At 44.5% G+C, this 19,797-nt stretch overlaps 1 protein-coding gene across 2 annotated transcripts in view; it reads right to left on the minus strand.

The window, feature by feature from the left end:
- The window catches only part of ST6GALNAC2 (ST6 N-acetylgalactosaminide alpha-2,6-sialyltransferase 2), a 373,309-nt gene that overhangs the window by 328,568 nt on the left and 24,944 nt on the right, over positions 1-19,797 (minus strand). The window lies entirely within an intron of this gene.

Consider the following 19,797-nt stretch of genomic DNA (forward strand, 5'->3'; position numbering starts at 1 on the left):
AAAGCCTTGGAGTTGAGCCAATCCCTTTATTATTTTTGAAGAAGAAAATAAAATTTCTCCATCTGGCTAATCATTCAAATCTCAGACAATGTTGTCACTTAACGAGTTTATAACTTTAAAGAGGATACAGAAAATAAATAAGTATTCAAATGGGGAAAATAAATTATATAACAGTGCTATCACTAGGAACTTACGAGGTCATACAGGCCTTTAGGCTAGCAGTATTGATTTTCACTGAACCATCTGCTTTATTCGAAAATAGGATTATTTTGTTCCTTATATCAGCTTGTCCGTATATAGAAACTATCTCCTATCAAGGAAGAGGTGTGGCGCCGCGGCTAGGGCGACTGACTTTGGAATCTGGGGATCACGGCTAGGGCACCGGTGGCAGATTATCCCAGCACCATGTGACTCTGGGCAATAGCTTGCTTAATCTTCCCGACGGCCCCCAGCGCCTAGAGACCCTTACGGGTGATTGTGCGCTTTACAAATGTGGATTATTATTATATTATTATTATCAAAAATAAGGTTTTCAAATATTTTGTAGGTATTAATTTCCCATAACAAAAGGCTATCAGTTTCATTTAAAAATACATTATTGTTCTAAAATATTAGCTATTCCTTTCTACATTTGGTGACTAAGTAACAGTTTCTCATTTCCAACTAATGTATGCACATGCACCTCTACCACTCATTGATAGATTTGCCTTTGCATGACCATTATCAGGATCCACGCCAGATGATGTTCACCATACAGTAAAAACGTCCACTTTAATGCGGTGACACTGTCATGCCAAGTGTATCTATAATATGCAAATAATTACCACTGTTGTGCCATGGCCAGTTTTACTCCAGGAATGGGCATCATTATGACTGCCCGCAACATGCTTGGAATTACCGCCATAATGCCAAGGTCAGCGTTCTATCAGAGCTGAAACTATCCCACTACAGATGTCCCCTATACTCCAAGCAAGCATTACCACTTATATGCCAAGGCATGCATTGTGGCAGAGAGGGGCATCATCATGCTACAGATTGTCAAAGTTTGCTAAAAGGTACCATTATTGTGACACACCAAACTTGACACAACAGGTTGACACATCACATTACCATATTATCATCTGACGGTTCTGGTCAGCCTCTGGCTACAGATTCCCACTGCTGGCTCCTTGGCAGGTCCTAAGCTCACAGTAACAGTGCGATTGGTCTTGCAGGGCCATTGACACAGCCAATCACCATATGACTTGAGCCACAATCCGATTGGTTGTACTACAGACTTTGATTTAGGGTTGGTGTGATGCCGGGCCAGCCACTGACTTTGGAGCACTGATGTACATTGTGGCATTGGAAAGGTGCGTGACACCATTTCAGTGGGGCTGAGTGATGGCTACCGACCCTTCACACATGCACAGTCCCCCCCCCCCCCCCCAAGCCCTTTTGCTTTAATAGTCTGGAGAGGTGTGGCATTACAGCTCAACTCCAGATTCTCAGAGCAAGAGTGAATATTTCATGGGGCACTGGCCGAAAGCTTGCATGACCAAGCCACCATTGAGCTGTTAGCCATGGGCATCACCAGTCCTGTGAGAGACATACCAGGTTCCAAGCTGTATACTTATCTATGATATTTTACAGTATGGCATGATTTGACATCAGTAAGTGATTATCATTAATGTGCCATGGTCTGCGATATATGCTCATACAATGAGATGTATCTATAAAAGTCACAGAACATCATAGTAGGTTTTATTCTACATGGGAAATGTACGTAATTGATGCTCATTCCCCTCTGCAGCCTGGCCTTTTTATCCGTCATTCACAGGCACTCTTCAAATAATAGCCATCCTACTTCCAGCTACATAGCACATCTCATGAGGTCCCCTACAGTAGGGTAGTAGCGCGCATCTGGATAATAACACTGGTGCCAAGAAGGGCCCAATGAGGACGCAAGCCACCCAAAGGGCGGGTGAAGACCAGTGGTCAAACTGGGGAGTGGAGGGGGGGGGGGGGGGGGTGGGAGGCTGAGGGACACAATGCGCCCATACCATTTTAATTTGAGACAAACTGTTCCCTTACTTTTTGTGAAAAGATAACTGTCCCGGGACAGTTAATTCTGACAGTTGAAATGGTTCAACAGAAGTTTAAAGCAGGTAGTCTCCTGTGTTGCGAAACAGAGGGAGAAGGAGACAGCTAAACAAACCTTCTTGCCAGGGTGCCTGCTTCCCTAAAAGTAATGCAAATGTAGGCAACTGGTCATTCTGCAAATGTAAAGGGTGCTTGGAAGCCGGCATTGTCTTTAATTGATGGAATCACTTGAAGCTTCCTGATGACACCATTTATTCTTTTTTAGAGGTATTGTAAGGGAGTTACCATCTAAGCTGTGAAGTATGAACTTTTAAAAGACACTTCTAAAAACAATTTCACTTTGTACAGTCTCTGTATTACTAAAATCCACATTTTGGAAGCACTTTTATCTTATACCTTTTGCGCATTTTGTAGCAGCATCTCTTATACTGTGTGGAATGTAAGCTTAAAATAATGTCTTACATGTTCACAGTTATTTCTGTTTCTGTCACAGATTGGTACCTTGTACCACTAAACATACACATGTCACTATTCTCCACTGCACCAACGAGGAGTTAATTATGTGGTTCTCTGGTGAAGTGCATTAACTAATAGAGCATTTCACACTTATTAACATAACTTGCATTTAATTTTCATTTAAACTGTGCGTAATTTTATATACTATTACCTGAAGGTGAAAGACTGAAGAAGGTTACAGAATATTTTGTTTTCTTAGCCACTTCTTTGACCACACCCCCACACTCACTCACCCCGTGACCCTATTGTGCACAACATCACAGTTCCCATATTTTTAGGTCTCGCTGAGTCAGCGTGCATGGGCTACTCGGACAGACATTTAGTAGCTGCTTCAAAAAGCGCTACTTTACCGGCCACCAGCTTGCTAGAACTCGTGCACAGCACTTTTTCCGGTCATGCGCGTGCACACAACTCGCGTCACCGCTCGTGTTTTTTTTTTTTATTTCGCGGGCAAATGCTTGTTTTGTCTTGATAGCCTACTGAACACCAAAACCTGTTTTCCCTGCATCAGCATCTACTTCTAACATTCTACAACCTGGCAACTATGAAATAGAGATGGGCACAGCCTTTCAAAGCAATCTTTTTCTACAGTCCCCCTTTACCTTGATTAGAAATTCAGTATCTACTTCAATGATCTTGTGACCTAAATGTGATCGCACTGTTACAAAAACAATGTTCTAGTCAATTTTAATGCTAAATGGAATCTTTGATCCTATCCCACGACTGCCTCACTAAAAATGCTTGCACTCAGACACAGACAATACTGAACACGGTCATGTCCCAACCAAGGTAATACTCATGGCATGACAAAAGCTGCTGATTGCGAACAAATCTATTTAGCTGGATGGTTTATTGCACTATCCTGTCGCAACATCCATCCCCTTCTGTCAATGGTACACCGGTACCTCAACTTCAACTAACTTTCCATATTATTCTCAGAACATTCTATTACATCATTCTCCTAAGATGTTCATATTCTATGAGTTCTCATTTTCCAAGATTACGCTAGTGCCTCCTCCATGGACACAAAGCCTCCATTAAAAGGATCCTTTTTGAAATCTTGTTACATGCATCATAATATTGGGAGAAGTGATCTACAGTTCGCAGAGAAAAACGATTACACACCAAACCTGAAAGGATAAAGACAATTCTACTACTTTTTCAAACTATGAAAAGAGCGTATTACAATTGTCAAACAAAATCAGCGTCTAGCCATTCAAAAGCACTCTCCTCTGTCATAAAACTCAGATACATTTAATGCAACACAATCTAAGCCACATTCAGCAGAGATTGTAAATGAGTTACTTACTGTGTGGTAATTTCTCGAAAGGTCGACATCTCCTTAAAATTTCAAACACCCAGCCATTAACTAGTCGAGTAGTAATAGTTCCTCTGTGCGGTAGTGGAAGAAATAGTCACACTTCTGACGTTTTTAAAGAGTGATGGGTCAATATGACGTTTTGTCGAATAAGTGAATGTTGAAGGTTTTAGTGGGTGCACATTTAACTAAGATCTGTCAAACCTCTTTCCTTGTGAAAACGAATAGAGAAAAATAACTTTAATTGAACTACTTGAATAGTTGGCTCTTCCTTCATTCAAGGTTCAAACCACTGTGCAGCATCCAAACACTCACCCTTCGAGAAATAGATTATGCAGTTTACATTCTAGAATAAGGCATGTCCTATCTGCTAGAACTGTTTGCATTAACTGCAGCATTAGTCATAGCTGACCATACAACTTTTTTATCACCCGTGTGATGGCCAGACCTATTGACTTTGCCATTGCTTTTTTGACAGTGAGTTCAGAATGGCTGGTTTTGGAATGCTGCTCCGTGCTTTTTGCTTTCTCATTAGTGTCCCCATATCTGGTAAAACGGTTTTCTTCCCATCATCGTCCTTTCATTTCGATGGGTATTGTGTCTGACTTAACTCCAATATCTCAAAATATTACTCGTCTTCAAAATCTGGATGGCTGCAGTTTCCCTGTAATGCAATCCATGTAAACTAGAATTCTAACTCTTATTTTCGAGTTCCTGTCTCCATCTTATTAAATCCCTAGTCCCTTTCTCTCTCTCTTTTCCCAGGCTGCACTCCCCTCTCAGCCCTAGACACACACAACCACACACACACACACACACAACACCACACACACAGAACCACACAAAACCACACACACAACCACAACCACACCACCACACCCACAACCGTACACACACATCCACACACACAACCACACACACAACCACACACACAACCACACCTGCACCCACAACCACACACACAACCGTACACACAACCGTACACACACACAACCACACCAAGCATTGGCATAGCCAGTAGGTCTCGCCTTTGGGACCTTATAAGTGATTAGCCACGCAACAGTTGATGTGGTAGCACCAAGGATATTGTGCTGTATAACTAAGTACTTAGAAGGTCCCAAAAGCGAGAACTATTGGCTATGCCAATGCTTGTTTTTAATGCACTTCAACCACGGGTGAAGACTTTTTGTCCTGAAAACAATACTTCCTTGCATACTCTATAGATTGTAGAGTTTTTACACTTCAGCAAGGACTACTATTTGGGGTTCATTTATTTTGAGAATATTCGCCCTTGCTATCTTTTCTCCCTTTGCCTGGATTGTGATATGAAGAATTTTCAGAAAGGTCACGCCTAAATTATGATTTTGAGCCTAAGGTGGTCTAATTTGAATCTTGTGCATTAATCTAATGCTTTGCAATTTGTAACACTACACTGAAGTACTAGCCCCTTGTAGCTCAAAAAAGCATTTAATACTACGGTGCCCAGAGAGAGTTATCAATAGACTACCAGAATGTTTGTGAGCAATAACTTGCTCAGCCTAAAACATCGAGTCACAGCTTTAGTAATGCTCATAAGAAATGCAATGAAGTTGAACAGATAAATAATGACTATCAGAAGCACTGTGCAATGGTTCAAACACATCATATGTATTACTGCTATCTCAATTGCTGTGTTCCAAGAATTAAACAAGCATTGGCAGAGCCTATCGGTCTGGCATTGGTTAGCAGTCTTTTGGTTTTGTCAATGCTTGTTTTGTCATCATTTTTACAAAACTTTATAGTTGGGAGAGCTACTATGGCCTCATCAATCAAAGAAAAAAACCTTGACTAACAATAAAAATACGTTTTGGTCTTAAAAAGCAAACACGATGTACAGTAGTGCCTTGCACTTTTTTTTTAATAGAGTTTTATTTAGCATGAATTAGAACCGAGACATCTGGTATCAGAGCACTTTACATAAGCACCAATTTCGTTACAGAAGGACACATTCATTTTTGTTAGGCACAGGGAGATTAAGTGATTTGCCCACAATCACAGGATGTTTAGCATCGTTGCCGAGACTCAAACCCGATTCCCCAGCTTTGAGGTCCACCACTCTAGCCGTAAGTCTACATCCTTACGGAAACTACTTTGTGTGTGGATGGGCTCCTTGTATAAGAGCAGAATGCCATAGCTCAGTTAAGATAACTAACTGCTGAAGAGGGCTGACCCACTTCCCTATTCTGTATGCTGTAGCGGTCCAAAGAATAAAGTACATGATACAATACAGACCAATGGCTGAAGAGGGCTGGCTTAATGCAAGTCTATTATACATATAAATGTAATTAAACCAAAATGTCTTGGCTTACGCCAGACTTAAAAATGCCCCACGGTAGTGCTTTGCTGAGAAAAATGTCCTGATAATATTTAGTTTTTATATAAGAAAGCTCTGATTTCAGAAAGGGAACAAGTTGGTAAAACTAATATTGTAATAGCTAAATTCAAGAAAGTATAGTCAGAGAGTGCAGGAAGGTGAGCGTGTTAGTAGCAGGTGATCATCCGTTTTTATTTATGTAAAATGTTTATACAGCGGGATACTCAGTTATGGAAGAATGCTGGTTCCAACATTGGACCTGGATCATGTCCACAGGTTACTCAGTCACAGAATTTTGCATCCGAATATTGTATGGTGAAATTCTACTCTCACCAGAATTATCAAACCAGGGGTTGATACATTTGTGATTGTTTTGCATCTTGATTCTGGTGGGTCACTAACTGTTTGAAGGAGGGTCCGTGAAAGAGGCAATCCATTGTACCAGCGCGCTCTCTTTGCACACGAGGCTCCCAGCGCCCAGTTAACAACTCGCCGTACCCGCTCCGCGGGTGCCGCTTCGCTGGTGAGCCCCGGTGTGCGCAGCTTCGTGGGAGCACTCAGAAGGTCCGTGGCGGCAAGGCGGTAAGGGGCGCGAGTCACCAGCGGGGCTGCGAGCGTGCAGGGACTTCATTTCCCAGAAGTCCCTGCGAGACCAAGGAAGAGCTTCCGGTCCGCTCTCCCTGCTGGCCCGCCCCCCGCCCACCAAAGGTTTTTAAAAAAGCGCACCTGCATTCCCTAACTGTGGGTCACTAACTGTTTGAAGGAGGGTCCGTGAAAGAGGCAATCCATTGTACCAGTGCGCTCTCTTTGCACACGAGGCTCCCAGCGCCCAGTCAACAACTCGCCGCACCCGCTCCGCGGGTGCCGCTTCGCTGGTGAGCCCCGGTGTGCGCAGCTTCGTGGGAGCACTCAGAAGGTCCGTGGCGGCAAGGCGGTAAGGGGCGCGAGTCACCAGCGGGGCTGCGAGCGTGCAGGGACTTCATTTCCCAGAAGTCCCTGCGAGACCAAGGAAGAGCTTCCGGTCCGCTCTCCCTGCTGGCCCGCCCCCCGCCCATAGCGCCGCCTACAAAAAGCTTTCTCACTCCCGCAGCGCGGGACGCAGCCAGGGCTAAGACTGGGCAAAGACAGGGCCGTTGTAGGCCGTTAGAGGCAGTTAGAGACTGGGCTGGGCCACCTTATTGTTATTCAGCCTCTCTCCCTACTTGATCCCAGTATGGCGACCCGTGAGTTTAGAGATAGAGCAGCCAAATCCAAACTAAAAAATGGCACCCTGGACGATTTCATCACTAGGACTCACACTGCCATTGACAACGAGATAACCAAGATGCAACATAGGGTTTCATTAGAGCTCGATGCTGCTAGAAGACTGTCAGTTGAGTTGACTGCCGCTAAAAAATCCTCTCTTGGCTCTATTGCCTGGGCGAAAACCCCTGAAAGGCCTCCAGGCTACACACCCAATCTGATTGTTACTAATGCCGATATTCACGCTACACAAGTAGCAAGCTCACCCTCCCCTCAAGGTAAACTTTTACAAAATCCTATCTCCCCTCTAAAATCCCATCTGGGTGTGATTGTAGACCAAAGGAAGGGAAGTGAGGAGGGCTTACCCTCGGCAGTTGAATCCACCCCTGCTATACAAGAAAGAGGTGGTAGCCCACCCATAGTACAAAAGCACTCACTAAACAAAAGGAAGCGCAACCCCACCTCGGCATACTCAAGAAAAAAGGCCAAAGTGGCGAATGCGCAGCTATCAACTATGGCACCTTCCTCAGATAATTTGCCTACACCGCAACTCTCTACCCTAGTAACTAGCACAGATAACACCCCCCCTTACATAGCAGTCATTCAAGAAAATAACGATCTCACTATAGAAAGTGACACTGCAGGAACTCCATTATGCTCTATCAAAGGGAAGGATGTTGAATTTCTCTCCATAGTCTGGGAAACACTAAAAAAACTATTCTCCCCATTGGAAAAGAGATTCACACACATAGAGACTCAGTTACTAGAAATTGAAAAAAGCATATTAAATCTGGCAACAACTATTATCCAGAACTCTAAACCTATATGCACAAATGGGCCCATGTCCCCAGTGGCACGCTTGGATTCCACAAATCAAACAGGAGTGTATTCACGGCCTTCTCCTAAGGCCAAGCAACCAGGATCTATTAACACACTTCCACCTGTTGCATGCTCTTCCCTCACCGCTTCCAATGTCTCACACGAGGTCAAACCTACACCCAAACCCCGAACTAAAGTAGACGTCCAAAATCCTCCCAGTGGGGCAATGTCAATCGTTACTCAACCGGGGACTGCTTCCCTACTGCCACCCACCGTAGCTGCACCCGCCCAAAGTATACCTGTCCCGATCGAACCCCGAAACATGAGGCACAATGGTCAGAACATTAATCCTCCATCATCACAGAGAGCTAGCACCAGTTTCATACGATCAAGGGGATTTGTAGATCTTCCCCCGGAGGTTAGCCCCTATGTTGTGGTGCTGACTGGGGTAACCGAACTGATACACAATCAACATGAAAACTTTGCCTCTCTTAAGAACAAAGTGATCCACTGGTTGGAAACTAATAAACCAATCCCCAACCATTTAAGGAGTAAAATCCTTATGGTACGGAGGGTACCTTGGGTAGGGACTACACAAAAGTCCATCCTTGGAGACTGCGTGATAATCTCCTTTGAGGATTTTAATACTGCTCACGCCGTTTGTTCATGGATCAACAACAGTCCTGCTGCAATAATAACAGCAAGACCACTCACCTTCTTCTATCCACCACGTGCCCCTCCAGTTCAGGGGGGGAACTGGAGCAGGACTCAGGTCAGGAAATACACTTGGGGAGTACAAAGTAATCGGTGGGCAGACAGACCTGGAGGATGGAACGGGGCCCCGACTTTCAATAGGTATGGTTGTCTTGAGGAAGTGGACTGACTTCCACACTCACCAAACATTCTACCCCCCCTATCCATCCCAATCTGTGACCATACCCAGTCTTCGGCCCTTGTACCAATAACCTATACTCTAAATACACATATGGTCGGTAGACCTCTCCCAGCAACACCTGTACTCACATCCCCAAATGATCCCAGAGCAGGGGCAGATAAACAAATCACATGCTCTCCCTATGATGCAATTGCTGATTCTAACCAGCGGTTGAAATATAAACTCCCTATTCCACAGTGCCCTGTATTTAATAGGGCTCCGCTGGACATCTCCCCACCTAACCAGCGCGGGAAATTTGTAGCCCTTGGGCGCCCTGGAACATTAGAGACCAGAAGCAAGATAGAGGCTCATGGTATACTCTCGATTCTATCGTGGAATGTGGCTGGCCTCGCGAACAAAATAGATACCCCTGATTGGATGGACTTAGTAGAGGGCTATGACATCTGTCTCCTACAAGAGACCTGGGCTAGAGAACAACTTAGCTGCCAGGGATTCGCGACCTTTAGTATTGAAGCGAAATGGGGGGGAAAGGGCCGCCCTTCAGGAGGCCTTTCAATTTGGGTGGGGTCCCACCTGGCCTGTACGGCCATACCTATGGAAACCAACTCTTGTGATTTCCAATGTGTTTTTTTGGAATGGCCATCTGGAGGGAAGCTGGTGGTGATTAATCTTTACTCAAGGCCAGTTGGGGTTGCTGCAACATCGGGCCCAGTGGAAGACCTAGCACACTACCTTGATAAACACAACTTCTCTTCCCCTGTAATCATAGGTGGTGATTTCAATCAACAATTCGAACCACTCCCTGCCTATATGGATGGCATATCTGCCGAGGAGGATGACTTATGGGACATTCCCTCCTTGACAGACGTAGTCACCAAGGCATGTACCCCCCTTGCCATTCAGATAACGTCCTTCACACTTAGTCATTCTTTGAGGGCGTGTAACGGCCGGACGGAGGGCGATATCCCGCCTAAAAACACCTTTAACAGGCCGGGCCACGAATCAAGGATTGACTACATAATGGTATCAACCAGGGAATGGAAGAGGGTGAAAAATTTTAAAGTCATCACCAGACATGACAGTGACCACAATCTGCTCTCACTAAAGTTTGAGATCCCTTATCGCCCTCTAGAGAAGGTAGATTCCAATGCACCACCTCAGTCTGACTTAGCGTTAACCAGCAATAGGCGTAGAATAAAGTGGACCAAATTGCTGGAAAATCACAATAATATTGAAAGAATCTATGCACTAACTGCACCTGTCCTGGAAAAGGTAGAGTGCTGTGTGAATTCCCTAGCAAGCGAATTAGAGACTAACATCACGGGTAGCCTGGACTTCCAGGTACATCTGGCTGCCCTCGCGAACATCCACTCAGAGCTATGTACTAGTCTTGCAGAAATACTGAACCCAGTTGCCAGGCTTTGTAAGGCAAAAAAGAGAAGAGCGACTTGGTTCAACGCCTCTTGCAAGGAAGCAAAAACCCTGTTATTGGAATCATTGAAAGCCCGAGATACCCCAACTATAATCAGGGAGAGACGAGTAGCCTACAAATCTGCCCTCCACACTGCAAAAATAGAATGGGACGAGGTGAATTGGACAAAAATAACAGCCGCACTCGTTTGCCAAGATTCACGGACCTTTTGGCAAATCGTTAGGCACGGCTCGATCGAACCTCTTGCAGCAGTTGAGGCTTGCATAGCCCCATCTGTTTGGGAAGATCACTTTAAAAACTTATACCTTCCGCATTCCAGCGATAATGGGAGCAGTGAACACGGTGGAGTGACCCCCAATATCAAAAACAGTCTATCTGACATCAAGGGCTTCACCTTAGAAGAAATCACTCTGGCAATTTCCTCCCTGTCTGTTGGTAAGGCGCCGGGGCTAGACAGGCTCCCAGGAGATCTTTACAAGCACGAACCTAATATCTGGGCTCCCTACCTAGGGGTACTATTTAATTCCATTTTAATGGGCTTGCCGATTCCTTCCACCTGGGCAGGGGCAGAAATAGTGCCAATTTTTAAAAAGGGGTCCCCCCTCCTTCCTGCAAACTATAGGCCTATAAGCCTAATCGACGTCTCCCAGAAACTCTTTTCTAAGCTCTTGCTAAACCGCCTACATGAGTGGATCAGGGATCATAACATCCTGAGTCCATTTCAAGCAGGCTTTAGGGAGAAAGTCTCAACAGTGGACCAGGTCTTTCGCCTTGCCATGATACACTGGAAAACAGTACAACTGGAGGGTGGCAGCCTCTACACCGTATTTGTGGACCTAAGGGCAGCGTTCGACCTGGTCCCGAGAAACAAGCTGTGGGAGGTCCTTGATAACCTGGGCGTCCCTGAAGGCCTTTTGAAAATGATAACACGCCTCCACACCAGCAACTACGCCCAGGTTAGATGTGGTAGGATGGGAGAACTGTCTGAGAAGTTTCCCGTTGGCAGGGGGGTAAGGCAGGGTTGTGTGCTCGCACCAACCCTGTTCTGCCTCTACGTCAACGGGGTAATCGCCCGTTTAGCGGGCGTATCCAACTCTGACGCACCGAAATTGGCCTCCGAGAGGGTATCAGCCATCATGTTTGCTGACGATACGTTACTATTATCCAAGTCAGCAAAAGGTATCCAGCGCACCCTCGATGGCTTTGTGGACTTCTGTGACACTCATGGTCTTGAAATTAACGCCACTAAGACTAAATTCATGGTTTTTAACCCTCCACAGAAACTCCACTTCTGCCCAAGTATCTCACGTACTAAGCTGGAAAGGGTAAATACCTTCGAATACCTGGGGATCACTTTGAACGATAAATTTACTTGGAGCTCTCACTTGGAAAAAGCGGCACTGAAATTGACCCAGCAGTCGGGAGGTATAATGAAGCTGGTGGCAAACAACAAATCCTCGATTAGGCCGATTGGCCCTCCACTACAGATCTACAGTTCCCAGGCCAAGGGGGCTGTTATCTACGGATCAGAACTCTGGGGCCATGAAAATACATCTAAATTGCTAAAGGTTGAAAATAGATTTATCCGTAACCTTGTAGGGCTACCATTGAGCACCCCCCTTGTCCCGTTGAGAATGGACCTTGGCTTACGCCCGCTTGACGAGGAACTGGCTTTACGCCCACTGGCCTTCTGGCGTAGACTATGGACAACCCCTGAACTGGCCAGTTACAGGGAAGGTCTACGGGAGATCCTAGCCACCCCAGGTGCCGGAAGAATCAAATGGCTCCGTTATATTAAGCGTGAATTGGTGGCTGTAGGCCTCCCAAGTATGTGGTCTGACCCTCAGAACATGTGCCACACCTTATCCAAAAAGGATTTAGCCAGGTCACACCGTGAATCTAAACTTTCCCTGATTCTCACCCACCAGCATCCTGGGTCTCTGACAGCGTCCTTTTTCTCCCATAAAGTGAACTACATCATGGAACCTACTCTAGACAAAATTTATCCTAATGAACTGAGAAAATTATACCTCCAGTGGAGACATGGCTCCCTCCCCATCAAAACTTTTACAACCAAATGGAGCGACGATTCTAGTAGTATGTGTCCTGTCTGTAGTAACTCGGATGAAAGTGAGCTCCATATCCTCCTTTTTTGTCCAGCTTACCATGGGATCCGTAGACACTGGATTCTGCCTCTATGCAGAAATCTGGGATTTAAGAAGTGTCTGCACGCTTATAGAGTCTTAAAAACCGACTTGTCAGATCATGTTGTTTTTACAATGGCCAAGTACCTGGGCGCTCTTTGGACCATCAGAAGGAAATGCCTCAAAACATAGACTGAGTATGGATCTGCTTTTACTATTCGTGAACTCCTTTCCAGTACTAATTTTAAGCATTTTATATTTCATTGTACAAATCATTTAAATGTAGTGTTTTATACGATTGTCTTTTATGGTACATTGTTACCGAAATAAAGGTATAAGCAAGATTCTTAAGTGACCATCCTTTTTACTTGATGGTATTTAATTAAGGCTTGCATATTCTGTGAAATTATTTTTTGAAGTTTTGTTTAGAAGCTGCTTGTGTTTCTTTCCTCCTAGGCTCAGATAAACTGGCCAGTTTCTGCACAGTGAGATGATGTGCTACGGTTTGTTTTACTAAAAACATAATACTACATAATACTACAACTTAAGCCTCATTAAAACACTGTCAATAACAGCTCTGCTTTTGATAATATCCAGACTTGCGCCAAAAGCTGGTCTCTCACAGCTATGCTCCAAAAAATTCCATGGGGCATGACGAACTCATTTTTTGATAATACTTAGCAGGGGCGTAACTACTATTGGTGCAGCAGGTGCAGTTTTATAGAACCCAGAGCCAAGAGGGACCATATATTGAACCGATAATTGCTATATTTTACTTCCTCAATCTCTGTCAAAAGGGGTCATTTTCCTCCTTGCTTTGCACCAGGGTCCATGGCATCCTTTCGGATCACTGTTACCTAGAGTGCCTTAAAGCTATGTTCTTAACAATGCATTGACTCAATCAGAGCTCCTTATAAATAACAAAGATATTTTAGGTATTGTATGTTATGAAATTGTACTAAATCCACCCTGGACGATCAACAGCAAACTTTTAATTAGCATTAGCAGTTGATTGTTGATTAAACATATGATTCATGCTCCTGACGCACGTATCCAAAAACACAGCAGACTAAGACATGAATACCACAGTCGAAAATCTGGTAGCATAACCTATCACTAGATTGCCTATTGTATTAGAAAATCCACGAATTTGTGGATTTATATAGGCGTCACTGTCAACGGAATCCGCAGATACAACAAAAAGACGCAAAGTGGTGCCTGTCTTGTTCACATCATATGAAGTCAAATAAATGTCACGTTTGTGTGTTCACTCCACTCAAAACGTGTTCTGTCACAGGCCGGCATTACGGGCACTATTAGTCAGCCAAAGGCATTTAAAGATGGATGTGCTTCATGAAAGCACACAGTCTTTGCAACAGACAGTCCGTTTTTGGTGTAATTACACTTAACTTTGACTCACTGAACAGACCAAAGGCTGTAGGAAAATAGAATACAAACTCTGGTGGAAATTTTTCAAGTTAGCAGCTGCGTACAAGACTCCAAAGTAAAACTGAGTCAGTCATCTTTCTCAAAGTACATGCTTCGGAAGTTCACTTTTTTGGTTTCGCCTGCAAAGTGCATGCTCGGTGCTTGCAAAATCTCTGGTAAAGAAAAAAAATCCTAAAAGGGGCTTAGGGTAGGTCCATTATTTACCTTTACTTACCATTATTTAGCTTCCGTGCCACTGTGATTTCCTTGCTTCCTATGGGTAAGTGCCTCCTCCTGGGTCTTTGTCTGGGTCGCTGCCGTGGAGCATGGACCAAGTAGAACTTCCTGTCTGCGGCCAGTGTACTTCCACTGGCCGCGGGTAATCTTTTCTTACTTTTCAACTGCACTCTTATGGAGGGCATGCCTCTGCAGTCCCTCTTCTTCACCCCCAGCCTTGGTTGTGTTTCCCACACCACCCGCTGATTCCACCATTTTTGTTTTCATCCACCCCGCCTCCTCCTGCTCGCCATTGTTTGTCCACCAACCCCCGCCCTCCTCCCACTTGCTTTAGTTTGTCAACCACCCATGCCCTTTCCCATGTGCCGTTGTTTGTCAAGCACTCCCCGCCCTACTCCCACTTTCCAATCTGTTTCCCACCCTCCTCCCTGGGGTTGCTTTACCCTCCACCTAACCCTTGCACTGATTTTTTACATGTTGCACAGCAGCTCAGGCATCGATGAGAAGCTGTCTCAGAACATGGCTCTGCAGCCTTTCATGTTTCTGTCACCGAGTTTGGCACCTCGTGTAACAAGCATGAAAGGCTGCAGAGCCATGTTCTGAGAAGGATTCTTGTGGATGCATAGATATTGATAGGACTAGAATATCATTCAATCCACAATTATATAGTTATATGTTAAGAGTACACAGGATGTGGAGTTAAGAAGAGTAAATCTGTACTTGCCTTCACAATATTTATTTTGAACAATTTATATTGATTTTATAAAACATGCAACCCACATCGCTGTCAATATACTTTCACTGTGCAAACCATTAACAGACTTGTAAACAAGCCCAGGTTGTGACAAACACCCTAGGTAATACATCAGCCTTCGCAATATTTTGCTAGTTGATAATCCGTCTATGAAATTTTATAGCACGATATTTTCTGCTCCATATTCTGACATGCAACCACCTGGCTCACCTCAAGTAGACCAGCTGGACTGAAGGTTTAGGTGACAATGATTTCTAAGACAATATAGTGCCCTACAACATGGTGCCACCTGTCTAAACCTAGAAAGGGACAACAATTGGATACAGATGTATGGCACTCGACCTGCTAGTGTTTTTTTTATGAAATCAAAAGTATTTTTTTTATTCCCACAATCCACTGCCCCAGTTCAGTTTATTTGTTTTACATGATTGTACAATGGGTCTGTGGGAAAGTAACAAAGCTGGGACCAGAGACGTTTTAAGGCTTGGGCGAAAGGGGCTCTGGCCCAGGCCCCACTCTTTTAGGGGGGTGCTAATAGTTACAGCTCTATTCACCACACATTCCTCCTCTGATGACATTGAATGATTCTTAAACATAGATTGTTTTAAATATCCTTTCACTTTAATTCATTTTTAATACCGCTGATGTGTGGAAGTCTATTACAGAATTTTTGCAATGTTGTGTGTTTTTCAAAATCATACAACATCCACAATAAAGTTTTATTTATTTATTTACTTGAGTTTTATATGGTGCTGTCTAGACCCGGTGGTATCAGAGCGCTTTACATGAGGAGAGTTACATAGGTTACAATTTACACATTGTTACAGAAAGGTACAACAGTTACAAGTTACAGTCCTAGGTTAATGGTGTGTAGAGGGGTAAGGGGGTAGTGTAAAAAAGGAGAGGGGATGAAGAATTAAGCACAGGCATAAGGATAGACAAAGCAGGCAGGTGGAGAGAAATTCAGAGGAGAGAGGAAGGGAAAAGGGGAGGTAGCCAAAGAATGAAGGAGGGAAGCAGAGGTGGAGGGGGTAGGGGACATAGCGTGGAGACGGGGAAGTAACTGTGTCTGACGTCTGGCTGGGTGGAACAGTGATCATTCTCAGTCCTCAGTTTTGTGTGATTCCCATTTTCACGGTGGACTCTCTCAGCGGGTTCACTGAGAATCCATGGCATATGATGCTGGATCCCTCCCCAACAAGGGAAGAGGAGTGCTTTGGTCACAGGCACACTCTGAGGAATGAAGGAGGGAAGAGGTGGGGGAGGGAGAGGGGGTAGGAAACCCAGCAGGAACACAGTGTCCGACATCCGGCAGGGTAGGAGTTAGCTCCCAGTGGTAAGGGGATCAGCCCGGCAATAGGCATATCCAATCAACGTGGGCTCAACGCTCCTCCGCGGATCACACCAGATGGCCACGGTCGGGCCAAACAAGCGGATGGAGGCATACCATATGCCAGGATCGGATGTGGTCTACTTTTCAGAAATCTATAGCTTTCCTTGATCACCCATGGCTTTCACACTGGTTTCCACCACAAACTGGAAATAGGTTGATAGCACAATAAAATGGAATACCTCGTAAAAAGAAATGATAAAATTGTGGTAATTTATTCCGTTCTGCATGTTCCTGAAAGCTGGGAAGGTGGTGACCTTAGCACAGAAAACCTTTCGGTGATGCCATTTTCAGGCAAAAAAAAAAAAACAGACAATTTTATCCAGATTACTTTTTTCCTATTTTTGCTCAAAAATTCAAAATGTAGCTATATTTTGACAATTTCTCGGTTCCCTCTAGGTGAATCCACAACCCCTGGCCATCTAGAATCCGAGTATGTTGGAAAAACCAGGACGCAAATTTTCCGTGGATGCATTATGTGGGAAAAAGTTACGGAGCTGTTGCCGGGGGGGGGGGGGGGGGGGGGGGGGTTGCTTGAGGATCTCCTAGGGTTCGCAGGAGATGGCAGTGGGTCGAATTGATTATTTTCAATAATATTACTGAGCTGCTGCTCTATTACAATATTGAAAGCACACATCACTATCCCTGAATATTAATGGAAACGCATTTAGAATTTGGACCAGTTGCCCGTGTTATGTCAGCGACTTGGAAAAAGAGGGCATTAAAAAGATCACATTGGATCTTAAATTAAAAGCTTTTCTGCACAGTGGCCCCCAAAATCCTGAAGATGTCCCGGGCTGGGGCCATGTCTTCTCATTCTGGGATCTCTGCCGGTGAGGGGTGATCCCGCCATGCTGTGGGGGGGGTGAAGTGGGATGTGTGACGTGCGAACAATGAGAGTCCGGGTCAAAGGGGTTGCAGGTGCAGTGTTGTCACAGAAACCAAATCTTTGTCCCTTCTTGGTTTCCGTGACATCTGCTGAATGCTTCGGCCCGCGAGGTCGCCTTCACCGAGCTGATTTATGTGCACGCGGCTGCGCCTCTAAGGTCTGGGCCTGGTTGGCAGCTGCGCACGGGCCTCGCGGTTTCATGCACATGAAAACGTGGCATGGAGCAGGTGTCGTGCATCTGTTGTGGGCACCACTCCCTTCCTCACTGCCTGTGTAAAGAGTGGGGTGAGAGAATGTGTGCATAAGGAGCAGGTGTGGTTTGCATCTGTTGTAGTCCCCCTCACGTGCGTGTGGGGATGGCGGATGCATATAAAGCCGGCGTTTACTGTAGCTGTTGTCGTCTGCTGTGGGCGTCTTTGAATCATTGCCTGTTTTTTCTAATCTGTAAAAGAGGCTTCTGAGAGTTTAGTAGAACTTTGGAAAGTCCATGATACATCACGCAGAGCCTGAAGAGAGAAAGCAAAAACACAGCTGCTTTGATGATGAAAAAATCCAATCGAAAGTTCTAATTATTTCTTGATACTTAGAAAGGTGTCAACTACCACGGACAGTTCTCACTCACCTTGGCTCAGCGCAGAAAGAAAGTGTATCTGAAAGTTTCAAACGGACAATGAAAAATATATATATATATGCTGCATGCACCCACTTTGAATCAGGTGCCAGAGAGCAAAACTAGGCCCCCCCCCTTTCCTGCTCCATCTTCAAAAGTGCATGAAAAGGGCATGTGCGAATTCTACTCAGATCGAGTGGCCCAGTGGCCTTCATTTCCAGGCACTAATTACTTGCACAAAACGTCACGTGAAAAATACCCCCTGGTGATCAATGACTGGAAAGAAGGGCATCTGCGTCAACTTTGGTGAGCTCAATGTTTACTTGTCACCAAATGAAAGATGGTGCACGAAACACAGTTCAAATAAAACAGAGCTGCTACAACAATCACTCACTGGGAAAGTTGTATTTTCTGTACAATAAAAGCACGTCTCAGGTCCTCATGCCGGACACCGAAACATACTACAACCAACACCATACACTCTGTCTTCCATCCGAGCATGTGCACAATGTATCTTGCCACAGACGTGCAAAGGCGCTTCAGCGTCTCATCTGAGGTGTGAAGCACTGTATAAATGCAGCTATAGTACAGTATTTTGCATTGTGTGTTTGATTTGGCAGTATTGTGCTCAAGCAATATTTTGTAGTGTAAAACAAAACCAACTCAAGGTGCACCCCTAAATAGCCAAGGCGTGCTCGCCCACTTTGGCCTTTACCCACAGCAGATATGGGTGCACCCGACATGGTGTTCATCGGGTGTTCTGCTGGATGTCTCCAACTTGTTCGTATTTGGAAGCGTCCCCCGCCATACACTAATACAGGAGATTCCCTGGATATCTCCTGCCATTGTGCCTACACAAAGCCCTAACTCTGCAAACTCTCGATCTAACAATGTCTCGCCTTACTCTGGATCCCAATCCCAGGACCTATGCCTCCCCAAGCCCAGTAAATCATGCACTGGCACTTAGATTACACTCAGGACCACATGAATTACCTACTTAAAAGTGACAAGTTAAACTTTGCTCCGAGTTTGGCACTGCACAGTGTTGTGTGTTTTTTAAAAAGGACTTTTCGATTAATTTTTTGTTGAAATCTGCAAACTATACAGGAGACAGTAGATTATGTGGCAAATTTGGCAACTTAATATTTGTGCGTAAAACTCCACGACTGATTCGCCATTGTATTCCAGATGCCCTGATTATACTACATAAAATGTCAATTCACATAAAAGGATCCCTGCAGCAACCATAGGCTATGTCAACTGGAATTATGTGGCAGTGGAGGGCAAATTATGGGGCAGAGTTGACTAAATTATGCAGCAGTAAAAGGCAAATTATGTAGCGTAATAGGGCACATTTTGTGATAGTTTTACTTCATTATTTTGTCATTTTTACTCTCCTTAACATTGTCTGGGCATTGGTTGGACCTCATTAGAACCAGTTTAACACCCGAATATAGCAATAACGAACAGAAAGAACAAGCATTGAAAATGCAATAGGGCTCGCATTAGGAAAGTTTGAGCTATTGGTGTTATAAATGATTTTTTTTTTTATTTATGTGTTATTTTTTCAAATAGTTAAATTAATAGCTTTGTCATTTACAATGCCAATAGTTATAACTTTCGCAAATGTGACACCTATAGCATTTGTAATGCAACATGTTTTGTATTTTCGTGACTTAGATGTATTG

The sequence above is a fragment of the Lissotriton helveticus genome, chromosome 7, assembly GCF_964261635.1.
Source record: "Lissotriton helveticus chromosome 7, aLisHel1.1, whole genome shotgun sequence".
NCBI classification, from domain to species: Eukaryota; Metazoa; Chordata; class Amphibia; order Caudata; family Salamandridae; genus Lissotriton; species Lissotriton helveticus.